This window comes from Globicephala melas, chromosome 4, assembly GCF_963455315.2.
Source record: "Globicephala melas chromosome 4, mGloMel1.2, whole genome shotgun sequence".
Classification (NCBI taxonomy): domain Eukaryota; kingdom Metazoa; phylum Chordata; class Mammalia; order Artiodactyla; family Delphinidae; genus Globicephala; species Globicephala melas.
This window is the reverse complement of record NC_083317.1, coordinates 55,139,895-55,165,430: the sequence shown is the minus strand read 5'-3', so window position 1 is coordinate 55,165,430 and position 25,536 is coordinate 55,139,895. Positions and strand designations below refer to the sequence as shown.

The 25,536-nt window shown below is 39.9% G+C and overlaps 1 protein-coding gene across 1 annotated transcript in view; it reads left to right on the top strand.

Moving 5' to 3' along the window:
- The first annotated feature begins 562 nt into the window (after window positions 1-562).
- Window positions 563-25,536, top strand: part of MYH15 (myosin heavy chain 15) — a 152,528-nt gene continuing 127,554 nt past the window's right edge. Inside the window, 3 exon segments of the mRNA XM_070045449.1 lie at window positions 563-747; window positions 825-920; window positions 11,788-11,926. The gene's annotated coding sequence lies outside the window, so the exon portion shown is untranslated.

Below are 25,536 nucleotides of genomic sequence, written 5' to 3'. Positions count from 1 at the left end.
CCTACTTTTCTAATGTGGTATCTCCAGTGCCTAGCAGGTTTTCTGGATCATAGCAGATGCTCAACGAATGTCTGTTTAATAAATGGAATAATACGCCAAGCAGATATTATTTTTCTCACTTTTAGATAAGAACACTGAGGCCCAGAGAGATTCTATAATGCACGCAAGAATGAACAGCCAAGGAGGAGGGGATAAATTAGGAGTTTGGGGTTAATATATACGCATAACTATATATAAAATAGATAATGAATGGGGACCTACTGTATAGCACAGGGGACTATACTCAGTGTCTTGTAGTGAGCTGTAATGGAAAAGAATCTGAAAAAGAATACACACACACACACACACACACACACACACATATGTATGTATAACTGAATCACTTTGCTGTATACCTGAACTAGTACATTTTAAATCAACTGCACTTCAATAAAAAAAATAATAAGAAGAAGAGAAACAGAAGACACAGCCAGCAATGAGCAGGTCTGAGGCTAGACTCCAGGACCACTGCTCGTCCTGATGACACTCCAGCTGCCTCTCGACATTAATTGGTGCCATCACAGACCCGTGTTGCATTTTTTTAACTTTGGGGCAAGTAGTCACTTTGGGAGTGATGTGTGTAATGAAGCCATTGCAACTGCTTGGAATGTTTCAATAGGAGACTGTGTTCTGTGTCCACCCAGGGCCAGTTCATCGGGATGCACTTTTGTGCCAGAGGCAAGCTGTCATCTGCAGACATCGACATCTGTAAGTAGCCATAGCACTGTCTAATTACTTTTCTTCTACACCTACGTTTGAATCTTTACTCATGTCTCATCATGCAGATTTGCTTGAAAAATCCCGGGTTGTTTTCCAGCAGCCTGGAGAGAGGAACTACCATATATTCTATCAAATTCTGTCTGGGAAAAAAGAACTTCATGGTAAGTGTATTATTCTGGAGCTGAAGTTCATTCTAAAACAAGAGACAATAGTCAGATTACTGGAACTGGAAAAGTGCTGTTTAATGTCTCCTAGCCTCTTTAGGACTCAGTTTGTTCATCCTAAAACTTAAGAAATTGAACCAGTTATAGAACCAGTGTTCTGTAATTTTACATGGGTAGAGAGTAAATGGTAACACTTTGTTTCAATTTGGTAGTATTTGGAGGTGGGTAGGATGCCCAGCAGAGGTAAATGAATGTGTGTGTATGCATGTCTGCACACATGCTTGTGCGTGTGTGTGTGTGGGTGTGGGTGTGTGTAAAAAGCACTAGAAAATTTTAAAGACTTAAATGATTAAAACCACTAATCATTTAAGTGGGTGCTATAGGCAAGAGGCCAGAGGTGGGAGACATCACCATAATGTTTAGTGGTTAATGGGAGTTTTGTAAAGAAAGGAGGACTTGGGTTGGGATATGGAGAATGGGAAGGGGATGTAACCAGAGTAATGTGTGGAGGGTATTTCCGGTAAGAGGAACAGTGTACACAATGTCAGGAAAAGGTAAGGCAAGATCAGGGAACAGAGAGACCAGATGAACTGGAGGAAAGGATTTTCATAGAGGAATAGTAGAGATTTTATTCTGATGGGGTCTGAACTCAGGAAGTTGGGAGGGTGTTGTGTGCATGTGTGTGTGTGAGTGTGTGTATGTGTATGTGTTCCTGTGTTTTGTGGGGCGGGATGGGGTAATAGGAGGTCGTGATTTGTTGAGGGCAGTGGCAGTTAGGCTGGTGTGATGGGCAGGATAGACTGGAGGCAGAAATACTGAGGGAAGTGATTGCAATAGTCCCAGGATGAGATGACAAGACAATTGTCTAAGGCACTGTCTGTGGGAATAGAGGGCAAGGGGATGGACTCATGGAAGAATAGAAAAGTCTAGGCAATGATAAAATGTAGAAATGAGGGAAAGTGTTGAGTCAAAAATACTCCCAGGTTTGGTAATTTGACTGGGATAAAAGAAGTGCCATGAACAGAAATGGAAAAGCAACTTGTAGGGTAAGAGAACGAATTTCCTGTATTCACTCAACAAATATTTATTGTGGGGCTGCTGTGTATACACTGCTTTTTAAGCATGGAGGATAGAGAAGTAAACAAGACCCACAGGTCCCTGCCCCCGTGAGCTTACATTCTAGTATGGAAGACGGTAACAAACAAGTAAACAAAGAAACATATAATTCCAGAGAATGGTAGGTCTATAGAGAAAAATAAAGTGGGTGAGGAGATGCAGTGAAATGGGGTTTGGATGATGTTATTTTATTTTATTTTTTTAACATCTTTATTGGAGTATAATTGCTTTACAATGGTGTGTTAGTTTCTGCTTTATAACAAAGTGAATCAGCTATACATATACATATGTTCCCATATCTCTTCCCTCTTGCGTCTCCCTCCCTCCCACCCCACTAGGTGGTCACAAAGCACCGAGCTGATCTCCCTGTGCTATGCGGCTGCTTCCCACTAGCTATCTATTTTACATTTGGTAGTATATATATGTTCATGCCACTCTCTCACTTCGTCCCAGCTTCCCCTTCCCCTTCCCCGTATCCTCAAGTCCATTCTCTATGTCTGAATCTTTATTCCTGTCCTGCCCCTAGGTTCTTTAGAACCATTTAAAATTTTTTTTTAGATTTCATATATATGTGTTAGCATACGGTATTTGTTTTTCTCTTTCTGACTTACTTCACTCTGTATTACAGACTCTAAGTCCACCCACCTCACTACAAATAACTCAATTTCATTTCTTTTTATGGCTGAGTAATATTCCATTGCATATATGTGCCACATCTTCTTTATCCATTCATCTGTCAATAGACACTTAGGTTGCTTCCATATCCTGGCTATTGTAAATAGAGATGCAGTGAACATTGTCGTACATGACTCTTTTTGAATTATGGATTTCTCAGAGTATATGCCCAGTAGTGGGATTGCTGGGTCATATGGTAGTTCTATTTTTAGTTTTATAAGGAACCTCCACACTGTTCTCCATAGTGGCTGTATCAATTTACATTCCCACCAACAGTGCAAGAGGATTCCCTTTTCTCCACACCCTCTCCAGCATTTACTGTTTGTAGATGTTTTGATGATGGCCATTCTGACTGGTGTGAGGTGATACCTCATTGTGGTTTTGATTTGCATTTCTCTAATGATTAGTGATGTTGACCATTCTTTCATATGTTTGCTGGCAATCTGTATGTCTTCTTTGGAGAAATATCTATTTAGGTCTTCTGCCCATTTTTATATTGGGTTGTTTGTTTTTTTGATATTGAGCTGCATGAGCTGCTTGTAAATTTTGGAGATTAATCCTTTGTCAGTTGCTTCATTTGCAAATATCTTCTCCCATTCTGAGGGTTGTCTTTTCGTCTTGTTTATGTTTCCTTTGCTATTTTATTTTATTTTATTTTTATTTTTTTGGCTGCACCACACAGCTTGTAGGATCTCGGTTCCCTGGCCAGGGATTGAACCCAGGCGACACGGCAGTGAAAGCCTGGAATCCTAGCCACTAGGCCACCAGGGAACTCCCCAGGAGGTTATATTTTAGATAGAAGAGTCAGATAAGACCTCTCTAAGAAGGCAATGTTTTGGGAATCCCCTGGCTGTCCAGTGGTTAGGACTTGATGTTCCTACTGCAGGGGCCCGGGGTTTGATCCCTGGTCAGGGAACTAAGGAACTAAGATCCTGAAAGCTTCTTGGCGAGGGGGGTGGGGGGGAAGAAGAAGGCAAGGTTTTTCCAGATACCTAAATGAGTAAGGGACAAGTAGGCAAAGATTTCTAGGAAGAAATTTCCAGGAGGAAGTAACAGTGAGTGCAAAGGCCCTGACGCAGGAATGCATTTGGTTTATTCTTGGAATAGAACAATGGCCATCGTCAGGGGCAGAATGGAGGGGTGGAGGGGGTAATGTACGGGCAGATAGGCTGGGTCAGACCAAGCAGCACCTTGCAGGTTATGATGAGAGTTTACATCTCGAGTGCTATGGAAAGTCATTGGAAGGGGAGATTGACAAGCTGATTGGATTTCAAAGGTATTGCATCTGTCACTGAGGACAACAGTACTCCCACAGGAGTGACTGTGGGATGAGATTGGAGATCCAGGTGAGCAAATTGATGGGGAAGAATCCCCCACAGCCCATTATGCTTAGATGACGTATGATATAAATCCAGCAGCGTTTTGACTACATGGTCTTCAACTCCAAACTCTTCTCTCCAAAAGGAGAAAGCTCTACAAACTGGACAGTTATTTTTGCCATGGGTGCAGTTGGTGATACGAAAGCAGCATGTACTCTCTTTCCCACCTTCTCTCTACATAACCCTGGAACAGGTTGTTTTTGTTTTCTTTTTTGTTTTGGTCTTCCTTTGACTAGCCCTGCCAAATCTAACATTCTTGACACTCATTTCTATGCTGTGCAGGGTATCTGACACATAGGGTCCAATGTGAGTGCCAGCAGCGACTGCAAGATATTTTGGAGCATCTCTGTTTACTCAGAACCATCTGAAGACTCTGGGCTGCTATGGAAAATTCATGCTTATCATGAATTCATGTACTTTGTTCCGTCTGTGGGCTGCTGAAATTGATTAGTGTATAAAGGCTGACATCTGGTGGTGAAAATTTGGTATTGTCAGTTCATTTGTTTATGACACCAATTGTCATTCTTGGGGTATTTAAAAATTTTAAACTCTATTCATGGCTGCCAAAGAAGAGCTTTAGAGTGTCCTGAGGAGTGACACAAGAGGGCACAGCTAAGCAGTATGAGGACTGTGTCCAAATTTCCAAAAATAGGAGTATTTGTGCATGACAAACGAATCGGGTGTGAAAAATGACAGCAGAGGCTGGCCACCCACTCAAGGAGCCAAGGAAATGGAGTGATGTGTCACCCCAGAGCCAGTCCTCATTTAGCCTCTACCTGGCCTGGAAGATCTCATCTCCCCTTTCCTTTCAGTTAAGGCTGAGTCTTGTTCCAGGTACAGCTAGAACCCACTTCCCCAGTCCCTTCAGATAAGGCTCCTTGAAATCCTTTAGTTCTCAACATCATCTGTATATCTTGGTCTGGCATATATCTTCCTTTTTCTCTTCTTTTATTTGATTTTTTTCTTTATGTTTATTTATCGTGCTCACTCTTGCTATTCAAGTGGTGTGTAAACTTCAGGAGAGGAGGTCAGGAAACAAGTCCTTGACTCTTAGAATCCTTGACACTTTGCCTAATGCCCTGAGAACTCACTCCATAAAGTGACAGTAATACACAGTGGTGGTTGCCAAGAGGTGGGCCTGAGAATGTCTACTGGTGCCCTGAATGCCTCTGGGGAAGGAAGTGGTCAGCATCTGGACCTCCTATTCTGGAGCATATTCAGTTTATCCTCTTTACCCATTAGGTCTCTCTTGAATTAGTCTCATATCTTTACTCACTTTCTCCCCACTGGTTATTAAGCGGCATAAGATGTGTGTATGGTTGTGCAGACTGTGTGCTTCCCAACTCGAGAGAATGCAATTCAAACCATAGACTATGTGAATGATTCTCTCTGGAGTTGGGCAGTGCACAACCTCTTCAGCTGTACACGGCACCACTGAGGAACAGGTAATGACGGGTAATGTGGCATAGAGGCACTAGCTACAGAACTTCATTTGTGAGATCCTAAACTGTTTATTTTTGGCTCAGTGTCAGCTTCACTCCTTTTCATAGTGAGCACAGTCCTGGAGAACATTCAGCCATTCAGAAAGTAAAATTTAAGTCAGGATGACATGAAATAAAGCCTTTTTTTTTTTTTTTAACATCTTTATTGGAGTATAATTGCTTTACAACTGTGTGTTAGTTTCTGCTTTATAACAAAGTGAATCAGCCATACATATACATACGTTCCCATATCTCTTTCCTCCCGCGTCTCCCTCCCTCCCACCCTCCCCAACCCGCCCCTCCAGGCTGTCACAAAGCACTGAGCTGATCTCCCTGTGCTATGCAGCTATTTCCCACTAGCTACCTACCCCACGCCTGGTTGTGTATATATGTCCATGCCTCTCCCTCGCTCTGTCACAGCTCACCCTTCCCCCTCCCCATATCCCTAAGTCCATTCTCTAGTAGGTCTGTGTCTGAAACAAAGCCTTGAATGATAAAACACTCACCCTTAATGGGTTCTCTGCATCTCCTACTGGAGAGTGGGCCCTAGAAATGAACCTATATAACGGTTGACACCTGCACTTTTTGGAATTGTGAAGCAGTTGACTTTTACCTTTAGCATCCCCTCACCCCTTCTCTTTCTGCCCTACCCCCATCCTTCATGACACACTCCCTGTCCCCGCCTGCCTCCTCCCATCCTCCAGGTGCCCCAGCCTGGTCAACAATCTTCCGTGTGGGCCCTTACTGGCCTAGACAGTCTCTCTGACTCTAATAGTGTCTCATAAAAATGCATTTAGTTCTTTTTCTTATTCTCTTAAGGCCATTTCCCGCGGTAGAAAGAAATTAACTAAATAAAGGAATCCCCGTTTACATGATACTCCTCTGAGATAACCTCAAGCCTCAAACCAATTAAAATTTACTGTTCCTTGAAAATAAGTTTTGATAAGACCCAGGGCAGGGAAGATGTTTGATCTAAAGGCCTTTCAGAGTTCCTCAAACAGTCATGCTTCTGGCCTCAGCATTCTCTGAAGCCCCCACTTCATGCTGAGGGCAGCTGCTCCAGTGAATGGTTACCATTGCGGCAGCCATGTTTCTGGTTGTAAGGGGATGGCAGGAAAGTCTATCGCGTGTGCTGAGGGACGTCCAGAAATGAGGCATCTGGAAGCGGGGAGGGGCTGAGGGAGAAATGCATATATATCACTTGGGCTCACCATTCTGTCTTATTACCAGCCCCCTCCTGAATCTTGGCTCTTTCCCTCCACCTGGTCCTCTAGTCCTTGGGCATGTGGCGTTCTTGCCCCCTGCTCTGCCTCCCTCTGTGTTTGTCCGATGTTGAGCTTGCACAGAAGTAAGACCCTGCTTCTGTCTATGACAAAGGAGGAAATGGAATCCCGTCATGTTTACTCATACAGGTTTCAGTTGTGGGTGGCGTAGTCTAACAGAAACACTAGAGATTGTGTTCTAAGTTCGTTTTATCATTAATTTGGCCCTGGGCAAGTAGTGAGCCTTTCTAGCCTTCCATTTTCCTATATTTAACATGCAGAAAATAATGTCAGATATAGCACATTTGATCATCATGACCAGGATGAAAATGATCAAAAATGACATAATAAGCATGAGAGTAAAATGAAAATTCTATGAAAGGTTGATCTAGAATGATCTAACAGGTAATTCATGGCAAAGCAATCTTGGAAAGTAAATTTTTTTTTTAACGAGTCAGCCACTGAAACATGCCCCACCCCCTAAAGACACACGGCAGTGTTTCCTGTTTAGGTGTGTGGTTCCTCCAGCCTCCTCGAGGGAAAGGACTATTTTAGTTTTGTATCCTTACATCCTCCCATAGCATATACCTATGGTAGAGAAAAAAGATTAAACAAATGCTTTGATTTGAAAGAAATGGAGATGATGTCTGTATCTGAGCTGTGAAGGAGGTGAAGGGACAGGACATTGTCACACCCAGATATCTGGCCTGGGTGTGGTGGTGACATTCACTGGCATAAGGAACCACAGAAGAGGAATACCTTCAGGGAAGATAAGGAAAACATCATCCATCTGGTTGTGTTAATGTTGGGTTTAAGCTACCTATGGCCATCCACAATGAAATGTCCAATGGGAAGTTGGAGACTAGGTCTGGAGCTCAGAAAATAAATGTAGATCTGAGAGTCATCAGTAAAGTCATGAATGAACCTTGCAAAAGAATATATAGAGAGATTATTGACAGTATACAGTTGGGACAGTATTTGATACCCCTGCTGACTCCCTCTTCCTTGAAAATCTCCCCACCTTGGCTTCTAGTAGACCACCCTCCCTTGTTTCTCTCCTAAATCTCTGGGCATAGCTTTGCAGGTTTCTCTCTTTCATCCAGTCCATGACTTCAGAGTACCCTGGGGCTCAGTCCTTGGCTCTATCTTGTGGTGATAGATCATCTAGGCTGACCGCTTTAAAGATCATTTCTATCTGATGACTTGCAAAGTTGGATCATGAGTCCGGACTTTTCTTTAGTATTTCAGACTGATAGCTAACTGACTCTTTTATGTCTCCACTTGGATGTTGAATAGGCATCTCAAACTTCATATCCCTACAGCCTAGTTCCTAAACTCCACCCCGCAAGACCTGCTCCTACCACAGTGTTTCCCAGGTAGGCTGAAGTCATCTCCATCCTTCCACCTGCCTGGGCACAAACCCTTGGAGTTATCCTTGATCAGCCTTCCTCCCACATTATTCTCATTTGTTCCATCAGCAAATCCTATTGACTCTACTTTCAAAACCCAAGCTCTGGCTACTTCTCACCATGTCTGTTGTTATTCTCCCAGTCAAGTATCACCATCTCCCTCCTGAATTAACCCTTTCCTGGTATCCCTGCTCCCACCCTGTCCCTCTGTCTTTAACCAGCAGCCATAGTAAATTAAAAAAAAAAAAAATCAGATCATGTCACTCCTCTGCTCAAAAACCTGTAATGGCTTCATATCTCACATAGAGCAGAAATGCCCAAATCCTCAACATAGCCTGTGAGGCACTCTTGATGCCTCTCTGACCTCATGATCTACCCCTTCTTTGACCAACTATAGCAACTAAAAATCCCAGGCAACCTTCCACCCCAGGGCCTTTGCATTGGCTTTTTTCTTTCTGGAACATTCTTTCCCTACTTATCCATGATTCTCTCCCATAACTCAAACTTGACTTGTGGAGGCCTTCCCTGATCACCCTATTAAAAACTGCAACTCTGCATCTCCAACACATTTTACTCCCTTTCCCTGCTTTTATTTATCTCCATAGCAATTACTATCTTACATGTCATATATTTTACTCATTATTATTATTTTTTTACTTCTGTCTCCTCCTGTTGGAATATAAGCTTTCTGAGGGCAGGAATGGGATTTTTTTTCACTGATGTATCCCTAAAACTTACAATAATGCCTGGCATATTATTGGATCTCAAACAAATATTTGTTAATATGAAGTGAAGCATAAGGAAGAATATAAGGAGATTCCTGAGAAGTAGTAACATTTCAGGGACATTTGAATCACCATTGAAGTAAATACTTAAAAAAATTATTATGAATTATATTTCTATTTAAGTTATATATTGTCCTTGCATTCAGCCTGATTTCTTTTGGGCTAGCCCAATTACTTTTATCAAATAGCTTTATCAAAGTATTATTGACCTAAGTGTAAGTATTGACATGTGTATCTATGAAGTGAAACCATCACCACAATCAAAATAATGTAGGTATCCATTCAAAAGTTTTCTCGTTATCTCTTGTAATCCCTCCCTCCTGCCCATCCTCACACCCTCAAGCCCTCCTCTTCTAACCCAGTCTCTAGACAACCACTAATATGTTTTCTGTCACTAATATGGTCTCTGCAATCTATAGATTAGATTGCATTTCTAGAATTTTGTAAGATGGAATCACGCAGTATATACTCTTCTTTTTCTGGCTTATTTCACTCAGCATAATTATTTTGAGATCCTTCCATGTTGTAGCACATATTCATAGTTCATTCGTTTGTTTGCTAAGTAATAATAATCCATTGTGTGGCTAGACAATGTTCTGTTAATTACTGATGGACATCTGGGTTGTTTCCAAATAGAGCTGCTATGAACATTCACGTAGCCCAATTTCTTTGTTTCTGAGATTTGGGGTTCAGGATAATAGAGTCTCACTTCATTGAGTGCTAAACAAAACTCAGATTGGCTCAAAAAACTTCACTGGGAGCGAGTGTCAGGCTTTAAGAGGTTAATGTGATTTGGCCACGTCGGTGGCAGATGTGCTGCTGACAGCTTGCCTTGGCTTCAGCTTGCATTATGCTTCCTGACTAAGTGAATCATGTGAGGAGTCTTAGACATATCAGAGGTGCAGCACTGAACACAGTAGCTGATTTACGGATCCCTTGAAAGACAGACTCAGCCTCCTAATAGGGAGGACGTGATGTGACAGGATGACACTGCTAATGTTCCCTGGGTGCTGACCCCAGGGTCGGCCTGCTTCTTAGCTTTTGAAGCTCAGGCCTGTTATAATTTACAAACCACTTTTTGTCCTCTGACCCTCAACCATGTATCTAGGCCAAATTCCTGTTTTCAAAGTTTTGCCAACATGCAGTATCTGTTTTTTTTGCACATCAATTCAAGCTGCTGCAATTGAATCTGCTTTCAGATTTGGCCTGCCTAGTCTTCTCTTGGGAGGCATTAACACATGACTGACAAGTTAATAGAGGGCAGAAATTGATTGCAGAGGTTTGGGTGTAGACTATGGATTTTATTTTGGCTTGTTTACAAGTATGCTGTAAGCCGTAAGAGTAAACTGTGAATATTGGTCACTTATTTTCTAAAGACTTGTGGATTTCTTTAAGCTGTTTAACTGATGGTTTTCCCACTGCAGATATGCTCCTTGTGTCTGAAAATCCCTCTGACTTTCACTTTTGCTCTCATGGAGCAGTTGCTCTGGAGAGCTCAGATGATGCTGAAGAATTGCTGGCCACAGATGTAAGGCTTGTTAGTTATCAAAGTATGGTAATGACAATGAGAAATGAAAGAAAGCATCATAGATCTCCTCTCTTCCAAAGGGTCCTGGAGAAGTGACCTTCCTTCCCCTGGGGGTGGAGAGTGGAAGGAGCCCCTCCAGGACGGTTTCTGTCCAAAGTTTTATACTTATTTATTTTGTCAATATAGTGACTTCGGTACATATGGAAAAGTAGGAAGATGCTTCAACTCAGTGACAACCATTGTTTTTAGTCTTTATTTTTTTCTATTTGGGATTGTTGTTACATAGTTGTTTTGGTGGTTTTTTTAAAATCAAAGATTATAATCATACTGCATATGCTATGTGATATATACTTTGCTTTTTTGATTATTCTTAAGCATTGTTAATGTTATTACAAACTTCATAAACACTTAAATGGATACTTAATATTTTATCAGACATTAATCCTATAGTTTATTTAATCATTCTCCTACTGTTAGACTCAAGATTGTGTTTTTTTTTTTTTTCCTACTGTGGTGAATGTCTTTGTAGGTGAGTGCTTTTTCTATATATCAGAGTCACCGTATGCTAGATTCCTAAAAGTGAAATTACTAGGTAGGATTATGGATTTTTTATAGTCTCTTGATACATATTCTAAATTAAACACTAGAAAGATTGTACCGATTTCTATCCTCCTGGAGTGTGTGAGAACACACTTCTTACCATGTGCAGTGGCTTCCTAGGATGCTGTTCTTTGGTGACATGGTTTTTCTTTTCTTAAATACTTCCTTTTGCCAGTCTTTAAAATGTATCTGGAATAAAGCTGGGAGAACATATGGGATCCCAGAAATAAGCAACCTATCAGATATGGTGCTACTTTCTTCCATAACCATGAAAGGCAAAATAATTTAGCTCATATAGCCAGTTAATGATAGATTATTGGAAAGGAGAGGAGGGGGTCAGGGCAGCCGCGGAAAGTTCTAAAACTACTGGAAATTAAACAAGTCAAGTCATAAGCCTTCCTAATTCTCTTTTAAAGGGATAAGCAGACTGTGGGTGACCAAGCACCAACAGGGCCAATTTGCATTGCTTTGAGCAGAGCTGTCACACTTCACTTCAGGGCTGTGGTGATCTGTCTCCTGGCAGCCCACAGCCCACTGAGTGGAGGGAGGTGTGACACACAGCGGGGGTGAGGTGCTTACTGCAGCCATTAGGCAACTGAAGACTTGGCCATCTGCTTCTCTTTTTACAGCAAGCCATGGACATTTTGGGCTTTCTTCCTGATGAGAAGTACGGATCCTACAAACTCACTGGAGCCATCCTGCACTTCAGAAACATGAAATTTAAACAGAAGCCCAGAGAAGAGCAAGTGGAAGCAGATGGCACAGAAAGTAAGGATTACTTTAAAGACATGGCATGTATGCCCTTCAAATCCCTGACCCCAGGTCTGCTCCCCTTTTCCTTGCAGTTAAACTCACCTCTTAGTTTTTGGAAAATGTTGAAATTAATCAGCAATCTCACTCAATTTCTGTGCCACCAAATTATTCTCTCAGCCAACATTCTGAATTAGAATCCTTGTATCTCAGGATAAGACACATTCCTTAATTAATTATTGATGATGCCAGTAAATTTGCTAAACTTGGGTGACATAGGATTGACTAAGACGTAGCCTGCCTTCAGCATATAGACTATTGAGAAAAACAGAAAAAGGAACAAATTACCATGAGATGTATGAAGTGACATAATGAAGGTGTGAACAAAGATCTGTAGAATTCCAAAGCAGGAGTTATCCACTGGGTTGAAAACAAAATGGCTTCTTTTCCCTTTGTTTTTTATTCATATTCTAAAAATCTATAGTCATGCCTGCTTACCAAAAAGATCTATAATGAGTTATCTGTCTAGAATGATCATCAAAATAGAAAATCACAATTATGAAAAGAAGGAATCATAGTCATAATTATTTCATTTAATATTAAAATTCCTGGCAATTGCAACAAAAAGGAAAAAACATTCATTCAAATCTTTCAACAAATAATTTTAAAAATTTTATATTTTTAATTGTGGTAAAATATACACAACATAAAATTTTACCCATTTTAACTGTACATATTAGTGGCATTAAGTACTTTCACATTGTTGTGCAACCATCACCATTATTCATCTCCAGAACTTTCTCATCATCCCAAACTGAAACTTTATACCCATAAAACAATAATTTCCTATTACCACCTACCCCTAACCCCTGGAAAATTTTAGTCTACTTTCTATCTCTGAATTTGACTACTCTGGGTACCTCATATAAGTGCATTCATACAATATATATTGTCCTTTTGTGTCTGGTCTATTTCACTTAGCATGATGTCTTCAAGACATGTTGTGTTAAGTGTCAGAATTTCATTCCTTTCTAAGGCTGCATAACATTCCATCGTATGTATATTCTACTTTTTGTTTATCCATTCATCTCTTTATAAACACTTGAGTTACTTCCACTTTTCACTAGTGTGAATAATGCTGCTGTGAACATTAGTGTTCAAATACCTGTTTGAGTCTGTGCTTTCACTTCTTTTGTGTATATACATAGAAGTGGAATTGCTGGATTAAATGGAAATTCTATGTTTAATTTTTTAAGGAACCACCATATTTTCCATGGTGGCTGTACCATTTTCCATTCTCACCAGCAATGCACAAGGGTTCAAATTTTTCTACATCCTCACCAACACTTGTTGTTTTCCGTGTTTTTTTTGTTTTTTTTTTTGATAAGAGCCATCTTAATGGGTATAAGGTGGTGGTGTCTCATTGTGGTTTTTTTTTTTAAAATAGATCTTTATAGGAATATAATTGCTTCACAATACTGTGTTAGTTTCTGTTGTACACCAAGGTGAATCAGACATATGCATACATATGTCCCCATATCCCCTCCCTCTTGAGCCTCCCTCCCATCATCTCTATCCCACCCCTTTAGTTCATCGTAAAGCACCAAGCTGATCTCCCTGTGCTATGCTGCTTCTTCCCACTAACTAACTATTTTACATTCAGTAGTGTATATATGTCAATGCTACTCTCAGTTCACCCCAGATTCCCCCTCCTACCTGTGTCCTCAAGGCCATTCTCTATGTCTACATCTTTATTCCTGCCCTGCAACTAGGTTCATCAGTACTTTTTTTTTAAGAGTCCATATATATGTGTTAGCATACGGTATTTGTTTTTCTCTTTCTGACTTACTTCACTCTGTATGACAGACTCTAGGTCCATCCACCTCATTACAAATAACTCAATTTCATTTCCTTTTTATGGCTGAGTAATATTCCATTGTATATATGTGCCACATCTTCTTTAGCCATTCATCTGTTGATGGACATTTAGGTTGCTTCCATGTCCTGGCTATTGTAAATAGTGCTGCAATGAACATTGTGGTGCATGTCTCTTTTTGAATTATGGTTTTCTCAGGTATATGTCCAGTAGTGGTATTGCTTGGTCATATGGTAGTTATTTTTAGTTTCTTAAAGAACCTCCACACTGTTCTCCATAGTGGCTGTATCAATTTACATTCCGACCAACAGTGCAGGAGGGTTCCCTTTCCAGCATTTATTGTTTCTAGATTTTTTGATAATGGCCGTTCTGACTGGTATGAGGTGATATCTCATTGTTTTGATTTTTGATTTGTATTTCTCTAATAATTAGTGATGTTGAGCATCTTTTCATGCGCCTCTTGGCTATTTGTATGTCTTCCTTAGTGAAATGTCTATTTAGGTCTTCCACCCATTTTTTAATTGGATTATTTGGGGGTTTTTTGATACTGAGCTCCATGAGCTGTTTGTATATTTTTGAGATTAATCCTTTGCCTGTTGTTTCATTTGCAAATATTTTCTCCTGTTCTGAGGGTTGTCTTTTTGTCTTGTTTATGGTTTCCTTTGATGTGCAAAAGCTTTTAAGTTTAATTAACTCCCATTTGTTTATTTTTGCTTTTATTTCCGTTACTCTAGGAGGTGGGTCAAAAACGATCTTGCTGTAGTTTATATCAAAGAGTGTTTTCCCTATATTTTCCTTTAAGAGTTTTATAGTGCCTGGTCTTACATCTAGGTCTTTAATTCATTTGGAGTTTATTTTTGTGTGTGGTGTTATGTAGTGTTCTAATTTCATTCTTTTACATGTAGCTGTCCAGTTTTCCCAGCACCACTCATTGAAGAGACTGTCTTTTCTCCATTGTATGTTCTTGCCTCCTTTGTTGTAAATTAGGTGATCATATGTGTTTTGGTTTATCTCTGGACTTTCTATCCTGTACCATTGATCTATATTTCTGTTTTTGTGCCAGTACCATACTGTCTTGATTACTGTAGCTTTGTGGTATAGTTTGAAGTCAGGGAGCCTGATTCTTCCAACTACGTTTTTCTTCCTCAAGATTGCTTTGGCTATTCGGGGCCTTTTGTGTTTCCATACAAATTGTAAAATTTTTTGTTCTAATTCTGTGAAGAATGCCATTGGTAGTTTGATAAGGATTGCATTGAATCTGTAGATTGCTTTGGGTAGTATAGTCATTTTCACAATGTTGATTCTTCCAATCCAAGAACATGGCATATTTCTCCATCTGTTTATGTCATCTTTGATTTCTTTTATCAGTGTTTTATAGTTTTCTGAGTACTAGTCTTTTACTTCTTTAGGCAGGTTTATTCCTAGGTATTTTATTCTTTTTACTGTGATGGTAAATGGGATTATTTCCTTAATTTCTCTTCCTGATTTTTCATTGTTGATGTATAGGAATGCCAGAGATTTCTGTGCATTAATTTGTATCCTGCAACCTTACCAAATTCACTGATTAGTTTTAGTAGGTTTCTGGTGGCATCTTCAGGATTTTCTATGTATAGTATTATGTTATCTGCAAAAAGTGACAGTTTTACTTCTTTTCCAATTTGTATTCTTTTTATTTCTTTTTCTTCTCTGAATGCCGTGGCTAGGACTTCTAAAACTATGTTGAATAAGAGTGGCGAGAGTAGACATCCTTGTCTTGTTCCTGATCTTAGTGGAAATGCTTTCAGTTTTTCACCATTGAGTATGATGCTTGCTGTGGGTTTGATGTATATGGCCTTTATTATGTTGAGGTAGGTTCCCTCTATGCCCACTTTCTGGAGAGTTTTTATCATAAATGGATGTTGAATTTTGTCAAAAGCTTTTTCTCCATCTGTTGAGATGATCATATGGTTTTTATTCCTTAATTTGTTAATGTGGTATATCACATTGATTGATTTGCGTATATTGAAGAATCCTTGTATCCCTGGGATAAATCCCACTTGATCATGGCGTATGATGCTTTTAATGTGTTGTTGGATTCTGTTTGCTAGTACTCTGTTCAGGATTTTTGCATCTATGTTCATCAGTGATATTGGTCTATAATTTTCTTATTTTGTGATATCTTTTTCTGGTTTTGGTATCAGGGTGATGGTGGCTTCATAGAATGAATTTGGGAGTGTTTCACCTTCTACAACTTTTTGGAAGAGTTTGAGAAGGATGGGTGTTAGCTCTTCTCTAAATGTTTGATAGAATTCGCCTGTGAAGTGAATTCTATCTATCTGGTCCTGGACTTTTGTTTGTTGAAAGAGTTTTAATTATGGTTTCCATTTCATTACTTGTGATATTTCTGTTTATATTTTCTAATTCTTCCTGGTTCAGTCTTGGAAAATTGTACCTTTCAAAGAATTTGTCCATTTCTTCATGGTTGTCCATTTTATTGGCATATAGTTGTTTGTAGTAGTCTCTTATAATCCTTTGTATTTCTGCAGTGTCAGTTGTGATTTCTCCTTTTTCATTTCTAATTTTATTGATTTGCATCCTCTCCCTTTTTTTCTTGATGAGTTTGGCTAAGGGTTTATCAATTTTGTTTGTCTTCTCAAAGGACCAGATTTTAGTTCTATTGATCTTTGCTATTGTTTTCTGGGTTTCTATTTCATTTATTTCTGCTCTGGTCTTTATGATTTCTTTCCTTCTACTGATTTTGGGTTTTCTTTGTTCTTCTTTCTCTCATTGTTTTAAGTGTACAGTTAGATTGTTTATTTGAGATTTTTCTTGTTTCTTGAGGTGAGATTGAATTGCTATAAACTTCCCTCTTAGAACTGTTTTAGCTGCGCCCCATAGGTTTTGGATCATCTTTTCACTGTCATTTGTTCCTTTGTATTTTTTTTTTCTTCTTTGATTTCTTCAGTGATCTCTTGGTTATTTAGTAGTGCACTGTTTAGCCTCCATGTATTTGTGTTTTTTACAGTTTTTTTCCTGTAATTGATTTCTAATCTTATAGCATTGTTGTCAGAAAAGATGCTTCATATGATTTCAATTTTATTAAATATTCTGAGGCTTGATTTGTGACCCATGATGTGATCTATCCTGGAGAATGTTCTGTGTGCACTTGAGAAGAAAGTGTATCCTGCCACTTTTGGGTGGAATGTTCTATAAATACCAGTTAAATCTATCTGGCCTATTGTGTCATTTAAAGCTTGTGTTTCCTTATTTATTTTCATTTTGGATGATCTGTCCATTGGTGAAAGTGGGGTGTTAAAGTCTCCTATTATTATTGTGTTACTGTCGATTTTGCCTTTCATGGTTGTTAGCATTTGCCTTATGTATTGAGGTGCTCCTATGTTGGGTGCATAAATATTTATAATTTTTATATCTTCTTCTTGGATTGATCCCTTGATCATATGTAGTGTCCTTCCTTAGCTCTTGTAACAGTCTTTATTTTAAAGTCTATTTTATCTGACATGAGTATTACTACTCCAGCTTTCTTTTGATTTCCATTTGCATGGAATATCTTTTTCCATCCCTTCACTTTGAGTCTGTATGTGTCCCTACATCTGAAGTGGGTCTCTTGTAGACAGCATATATATGGGTCTTGTTTTTCTATCCATTCAGCCAGTCTGTGTCTCTTGGTTGGCACACTTAATCCATTTACATTCAAGGTTATTATCGATGTGTATGTTCCTATTACCATTTTCTTAATTGTTTTGGGCTTGTTTTTGTGAGTCTTTTTCTACTCATGTGTTTCCCACCTAGAGAAGTTTCTTTAGCATTTGTTGTAAAGCTGGTTTGATGGGGCTGAATTCTCTTAGCTTTTGCTTGTCTGAAAAGCTTTTGATTTCTCCATCAAATCTGAATGAAATCCTTGCTGGGTAGAATTTTCTCTTTAACATTTTAAGTATACCTTGCTACTCCCTTCTGGCCTGCAGAGTTTCTGCTGAAAAATCAACTGATAACCTTATGGGGATTCCTTTGTATGTTATTTTTTGTTTTTCCCTTCCTACTTTTAATACTTTTTCTTTGAATTTAATTTTTGTTAATTTGATTAATATGTACCTTGGTGTGTTCCTCCTAAGGTTTATCCTGTATGGGACTCTCTGTGCTTCCTCGACTTAGATGACTCTTTCTGTTCCCATGTTAGGGAAGTTTTGGACTGTAATCTCTTCAAATATCTTCTTAGACCGTTTCTTTTTCTTTTCTTCTTCTGGGACCCCTATAATTCGAATATTGGTGCATTTAGTGTTGTCCCAGAGGTCTCTGAGATTGTCTTCAATTCTTTTCATTCTTTTCTCTTTATTCTGCTCCTTGGCAGTTATTTCCAGCATTTTGTCTCCAGCTCACTTATTCTTTCTTCAGCTTCCATTATTCTGTTATTGATTCCTTCTAATGTATTTTTATTTCAGTTATTGTGTTGTTCATCTCTGTTTGTTTGTTCTTTAGTTCTTCTAGATCTTTGTTAAGAATTTCTTGTATTTTCTCATTCTGTGCCTCCATTCTATTTCTGAGATTCTGGATCATCTTTATTATCATTACTCTGAATTCTTTTTCAGGTAGATTGCCTATTTCCTGTTCATTTATTTGGTATTGTAGGTTTTTACCTTGCTCCTTCATCTGTGACGTATTTTTTGCCATCTCTCTCTCTCTTTTTTTTTTTTTATGAGTGGGATTGTATTCCTGTCTTACTTTCTGTTTGGCCTTAGACTTCCAACACTGGAGTTTGTAGGCTGTTGGGTAGAGCTGGGTCCTGGTGCTGAAATGAGGACCTCTGTGAGACCTCATTCTGATGTATATTCCCTGGGGTCTCAGGTTCTCTGTTAGTTCAGTGGTTCAGACTTGGAGCTCCCACTGTAGGAGCTTCAGCCCAAACCCATGCTCACAAACCAAGAGCTCGCAAGCCACATGGGGTTGCAAAAAAAAAAAAAAAGAGAGAGAGAGAGTACAATAACAAAGTAAAAAACAAAATTAGACTAGAAAACTAACAGATATATTAGAAAGAATAAAAAAATTAAAATATAGATGAATCAACAACTGGAAGGTACAACGTACCACAATAGTAAAAAAAAGAGGAGGAGGGAAAAGAAAAAGAAAAGAAAAAAAGGGGGGGGGGTGAGGGCCTTAGCTGTAGAAGGTGGGGCCTAAGCAAGGGCAAGGTTTGGGTGGTGGGTGGGGTGTATCCTTAGGACCCACAGGGCTGGAAAATGCCCTGGGGGCTGTGGGGGCGTCGGGGCTTAGGCTCAACAGAACAGAAGGGGCCCAGGCATGCCTCCCGCCCCCATGTCAGAGGGCAGGGACCTCACCTGGGAGCCCAGCAGGCTTCCTGGTTTCAAGTGGGCGAGACAAATGCCCTCTCCTCTCCCGCTCCTCCTGGAGGGCCCCTCCCACCTGCCTCTCCTGATCTCCTGACCTCCCTCCTATGTCCCCAGGACCAATGTGGCCAGGGGGAGGGGGTGCGCCCTGGAGGGCAGGGGACCAGCCTGGGAGCCCAGCAGGCTCCCCAGGCCTGAGTGGCTGGGGCAATTGCCTCCTCTCCTGCTCCTCCTAGAGGGCCTCTCCCACCTGCCTCTCCTGATCGCCCCAGCCTCAGGGTCACTGATCTGTCTGGTCTCCACTTCTCCTCCTCCCTCAGTACCCCCACATCCTACCAGTTCACTTGGGGGTTCCTCCTATCTCCTTGGGCACCAGGGTCCCCCACCAGCAGCCAGCAGGTACTCTAGTTGTGGGGAGACACGCTCATTGTGGTTTTGAATTGCATTTCCTTGATGATTAGTGATGTTGAGTATCTTCATGTATTTATTGGACATTTGTATATCTTCTTCGCAGAAATATCTATTCAATTCCTTTGCCCATTTTTTGGTTGCATTGTTTGTTTTTTTATTGTTTAACAAATATTTTTGGGGGGCAGTCTGTGTGGGGGACTATTCCTGGTGCTAGAGATATACCTATGAACAAGATATAATCCCTGTCTTGATTGTCTAGTGTGGGAGATAGACAATATATACATAAATGGACAAATATGCGTGAAGTCAGAATGAAAAAATTAAAGCAGAGTAAAAGAATAAAAAATAATAGGAGTTAGGGGGTTATCGTTGATAGGGTGGTCAGAAAGTCCCCTCAGAGAAGAGGACACTTGAGCTCAGAGGAAAATACAGTAAGGAAATGTGCCCTGAATATTGTGTAAACATCTTCTATATTAATATATTAATATATGCTTTCATGGCATCTTGCTGCCTTATTTTGCTGTTTTTGTCCTTGTTCTTTTTTTTGCTTTTCCAACGCTTTGAAACAAAGTTTTTAAAATCATTTTTATTACAAAAACAAGGCATAGTTATTAATTAGAAAATACAGATAAGCAAATGAAGCAACACATCTCATACAGTCTCCATGGTGGTTCCTTCTCAGGTTCTTTACTGGAGCGTCCTCATCTTCCTTACTTCTAACTGCTATAAGTCTGCTGAGCTCAACTCTTGAAACTTTTCTCTGCTCATTTCTTAGCTGATCAACTCAAACTCAACATGTATAGAACTGAACTCTTCATCTCTTCCTGCCCCTTCATTTCTCAGTCTTCTTAATAAATGTCAACTGGATTCTCCTGACTCAAATCTTAGAGTCATCCTGAACTTCTCTCTTTCTTGTTGTCTCTACCTTTAAATATATGTAAAACTCACAACTACCCACAATCACATGTTCACTGCCACCGCTTAGCCTGAGCCACCATTTCTCACCAGACTGTTGTGATAACCTCCTTACTGATCTCCCTGTCTCCTCCCTCATCCCATCACTGTAGTTACATATTGCAGCCAGCAGTGATCCTTTCATAGAGTAAACTAGCCCTTGTTCCCTCCTCGGTGCTAGGTTCATGCGTGGCTTCCATCTTACTCAAAATAAACCCTCAATCCTCATCATAGCCTCCTTCTGTTACCTCTCTAAATCTCTCTATCATCCCATCTCCATATTATGCTTGATAATATGAAATTTATATTTGGTCTTTGTCCCAATATCTGGCACAGAGCTCTTAATTTGGAATTTCTTGAGTGATGAGAGCCATAAAGGTGCCTTTTATGTTAACAAGGTGACTTTTGGACTGTACCTATGGATAGGGTCTTGTCACCACAAGAACTAACCCTATGATTAGAGAGCTGGAACTTTCAATCCCACCCCTGTCAGGGCAGAGGAGCAGGGCTAGAGATTGAGTTCAATCACCAGTGACCAATAATTCAATCGACATGCCTATGTAATGAAGCCTAAAAAATAAAATCTTAAAAGGACAGTGTTGAGCTATCTTCTTGGTTGCTGAGCACGTGGAGATTTGGGGAAACTGGCATCCTTGGAGAAGGCGTGGAAGCTCTGTACCCTTTACGCATACCTTGTCCTATACATCTTTCCCATTTGGCTATTCCCGAATTATATTCTTTTACAATAAATCATTGATCTAATAAGTAAAGTGTCTTTCTGAGTTCTGTGAGCCTCTAGCAAATTAACTGAACCCAAGGAGGGTGTTGTTGGAACCTCCAATCTGTAGATGGTCGGTCAGTAGCCTAAGTGAAAACCTGGACTCACAATTGGCATCTGAATTGGAGGAAGCAATCTGAAGTCTTGTAGGACTGAACTCTTAATGTGTGGAATCTGATGCTATCTCCAGGTAGTTGGTGTAAGAGTTGAGACATCCAGCTGGTGCCACAGAACTGCCTAGCGAGGACCCACGCACCTCAGTGGAATCAGGTGCAGAACCCCCACCTACCTACCCTTTCCCCATTCACTCACTCCCCTCACTCAGCCCACAGGTCTCTTGGCTCTTTTGGGATCATTCGAGCTCTCCTATTGCAGGACATTTTCACTAACTCCTCCTTCTATCTGGGACTCTTCCTAGGTATCTTCATGGCTGACTCCCTCACTTTGTCAAGGTGCCTTCTTGGATGTTATGTTATCAGAAAACCCTTCCATGACTGCTCCCACCTCCTTCTCATCATCCTCTATCTCCTTACCCTGAATATTTTTGTTTGTGTCATTCATACAGCTGTTTTTTATTGGGTGTCTTACTCCCCAGTCTCCATCAGATGTAAGCTCCCTAGGAGCAGGGGCCTAATTTGTTATGCACTGCTGTATTTCTAGGTTTTAATACAGTGCCTGGCACCGTATCATAGTAGCCCTTACTGTAGTAGTAAATAATTATTTGTTAAATGAATCCTACCCACTCAGGGACATAGGACATATCCTTTGTCTTTTTCTAGTTGAGTGACTTTCTCAATATGCTCACCAATATTAGCAGTTACAATTTTCCTCCTGCCAGTTAGCCAGATTTTATTTTACATTTAAGTATTAATAAAGTTAACATTTTTGTGGGCTATTACCTATTTGTATTGTTTCTTTTTTGAATTTTTATTTCCATTGTTAGCCCATTTTTAAAATTGAGGTATGGGATTTTTCTTATTGATATCTAAGGGCTCTTAATATTAATATATTAAGCACTTGTACGTTTCCTCCCAGTCATTTAAGAAGGAATTGAAGGAGCTGGACAGATGGAGAAGAGGATGGAAAGGGGGAAGGGACCCAAACCTAAGGGGACATCCTTGCCTTTACCTCCTTCTTGAGTCCCAACCTCATATTTCTAACTTTCTACTGCATATTCTACTGCTACCCTAAACCCTGCATGGCTAAAACTCAGTGTATCATCGCGTCCCCCAAGTGATGTCTTCCTGTTGACTTTTCTATTCATATTCACAGTACTGCTCTTCTCTCTGCTTCTTGGGTTAGAAACCTCTTGGTCATGTTTCTCAGTCTCTCTTTTTCCCTTTCCCGTTCTTAGTTTAGACTTTCAGCACTTTTGCACTCCAGTGTCCCACAGTGGGTTCGCTTTCTCTGTAATCTCACTCTCGTCTATCTTGCATGCTTCCACAACATTAATCGTTCTGAAGCCTGACTCTTATTATGTCATTTCTCTGCTAACAGCCCTTTAACATATCCCCATTATTTAATTAATACCTACAGTGGCATCAGATGTCTCCTGAGACCACAAATCACCCACATTTCTGTTTATCTCACTTCCTAACTTGTTGGTACTATCCACCGTCTTTGACCATCGCTGCACTGCCTGCCTCTGGGCCTTTAAGTCATGCTGTTCCCTGTCTCAGAAATGCTTGTTCTCTCATACTTGCCCATCAAAACCCTTCTCATCCTCCAAGGCTCAGATGAAATGCTGTTTCTTTCTTGAAGTCTTCTCTGGTCATGCAGTCCAGAAGGGATCTCTTTCTCTTTCAAACTTTCATGATACTCATGATTTGTCTCCTATAGGCAGTTGTTTTATTGACTTGCTATTTTTGCCTGTGTTTTATTTACTCTCATGGATTATAAACCCCTTGACAGCAAGGATTTTTGTCTTGTTTATCTATCTTCTTACTATAGCATCTAGCACCAGGCCTTGCACATAGCAAGTGCTCAGAAACTCAGTTCAATAAATTAAGGAAGTTTGAACGGCTCAGAAACCGTATTATAACCCTACATAAAAGACTAATTGAAGATCATTTTCAAAACCCTTTTCCACATTAGCCAGATTGTGGTTTGACAAAACTGGATTTTGTTTCTTTGTATCTGGTTATTTACAGATCAGATAGAACTGGGATAGAATTGTCACACTGGAAAGGATTGCCTCTTGTTTTTCTCTACCTCCTTACCTGTTTTCAGTTGCAGTCAGACTTTGTTCTCTCCATCTTCTAAATGTATTCACCAAACCTGTCTACCCTTCTCTAGAGAGTAGTTCTCAAACTTGGTTGCACATCAGAAAGCACTTGGGGAGCTTTTTAATTCCTGAAGCTCAGGCCTCACCCAGACCAAAGGAAACCAATCTCTGAGGGAGGATGCAAGCATAAGGATTTGTTTTTATAACTTGCCAGGTGACCCCAATGTACAGACAAGGTTGAGGACCCTCTGAGAAGGACTGTTCTCAGACCCTCATGTGTATCAGAATCACCCAGCAAACATGCTAAAACATGGGCCCAGACCCTAACCTTCTTCAGTGAGCTAGTCCTTTGTTCCTTTATGAACTCCCCAGGCTAGTCTAATCCACACCACCATTTGAGAACCCCCTCTAGCTAAACCTCTCCCAGGTAATATCATAAAACCTAAGTTAAAATTCATGGTTTTATTCACAACGTCCTAGAAAATGATGTTTATTGATAGGAATTTCATAAAGCCTCTTTGGGGAACACATCAGCTTACATGTTGAAAATATGTTTACAGATGATGCTGTCTTCATGATGGCATCTCCTAAATGTCAGGACATTTATTCATAGATTTAACTTTTAATGCAAATGAAGTTTTTTTTTTTTTTTTGGAATATGATGACAACTATTATTTTCTGTAAAAAAAAAAAAAGGAGAACATGAGATGTCTAATGTACACCTGTGGGATAAATCCACTACTCCTCTATCTGCATATCCTTGAGTGTCTCTGGAGTAGATGAGAAATAATTCTGTAATGTTGAAGGCTATTTCTGTTAGAGCTTAAGTTGGGATACTGTACAGAGAATTTTGGTTTCCTTTGTTCATGGATAAAAATAGACTCAAAGGACTGTCCTTAACACTGGGAAAAGGTTGTATGAGATTGAGACTATTGTTACCTATATTGTCCATCTGAATGCTTCCAATGCATAGAAAATCAAACTCCTGTCTTTTTTTTTCTGGACAGATATTGTGGAATTGTTCGTTTTTCACATTGTTGGTTACTATTCATCTCTGCTCAGATTCATCAGGCATGCTGCATTTCTCCCTTCCTTTGAAATATTTTCATTTTGGGTTAGATGCTCTTTAAAGTCTCTTCTGGTTCAAAAAGTCTATGATTCTGACCCATTGGCTTCTCAACTTGAAATAATCAGGCTTTTGTCTCCAAACATGGCACTCCTAGCAGGAATAACTCAGCATAGGATGAGCATATCTGCTTTACTTTTGATTTTTCCATTTATTTTCCCAAAAGGCTTTGCATTTTGAAAGATTTCATAGCAACTGAGTACCTAGACCATTATCATTGATATGGAGTAGGTGTAGAGCTTCTAGAAATGTATGTATAGTATACATTGATTTTATTTAACAAGCAAATCAAACATTTCAAGCTTTTCAAGCCTTTGAAAATTTTAAAGGCTGACAGAAAGGAAATGGATATTGTTAGTACAAATGACATACAGCTCTCTAAATGTGTTTTGTTTTTACTTTGTTCTCTATTTGTGGTTACTGCTCAGGAAATTTTGTACTTCTTAGTGAAGTAAGGAAAGACTGGATTTTCTTCTATATTAAGACATTAATTTTATGGAGTTACTACATCAGATATACTAGCATATCTCAGGATCCATTTAAAATGGAAGACAGGGCTTCCCTGGTGGTGCAGTGGTTGAGAGTCCGCCTGCCGATGCAGGGGACACGGGTTCGTGCCCCGGTCCGGGAAGATCCCACATGCCGCGGAGCGGCTGGGCCTGTGAGCCATGGCCGCTGAGCCTGCGCGTCCGGAGCCTGTGCTCCGCGATGGGAGAGGCCACAACAGTGAGAGGCCCGCGTACCGCTAAAAAAAAAAAATGGAAGACAGCAGAGAGGTTCAATTGAGTAAAATATTTCTTTTGTCTGATAACTGAAAAAATCTGCAATTTGAAATGTGTTTATAACTTTTTGCCTGTGGCATTCTTTTGTGTTATTGCCATTTTTTAACACGTGGTGTGATACATGTCTATTTACTTTTC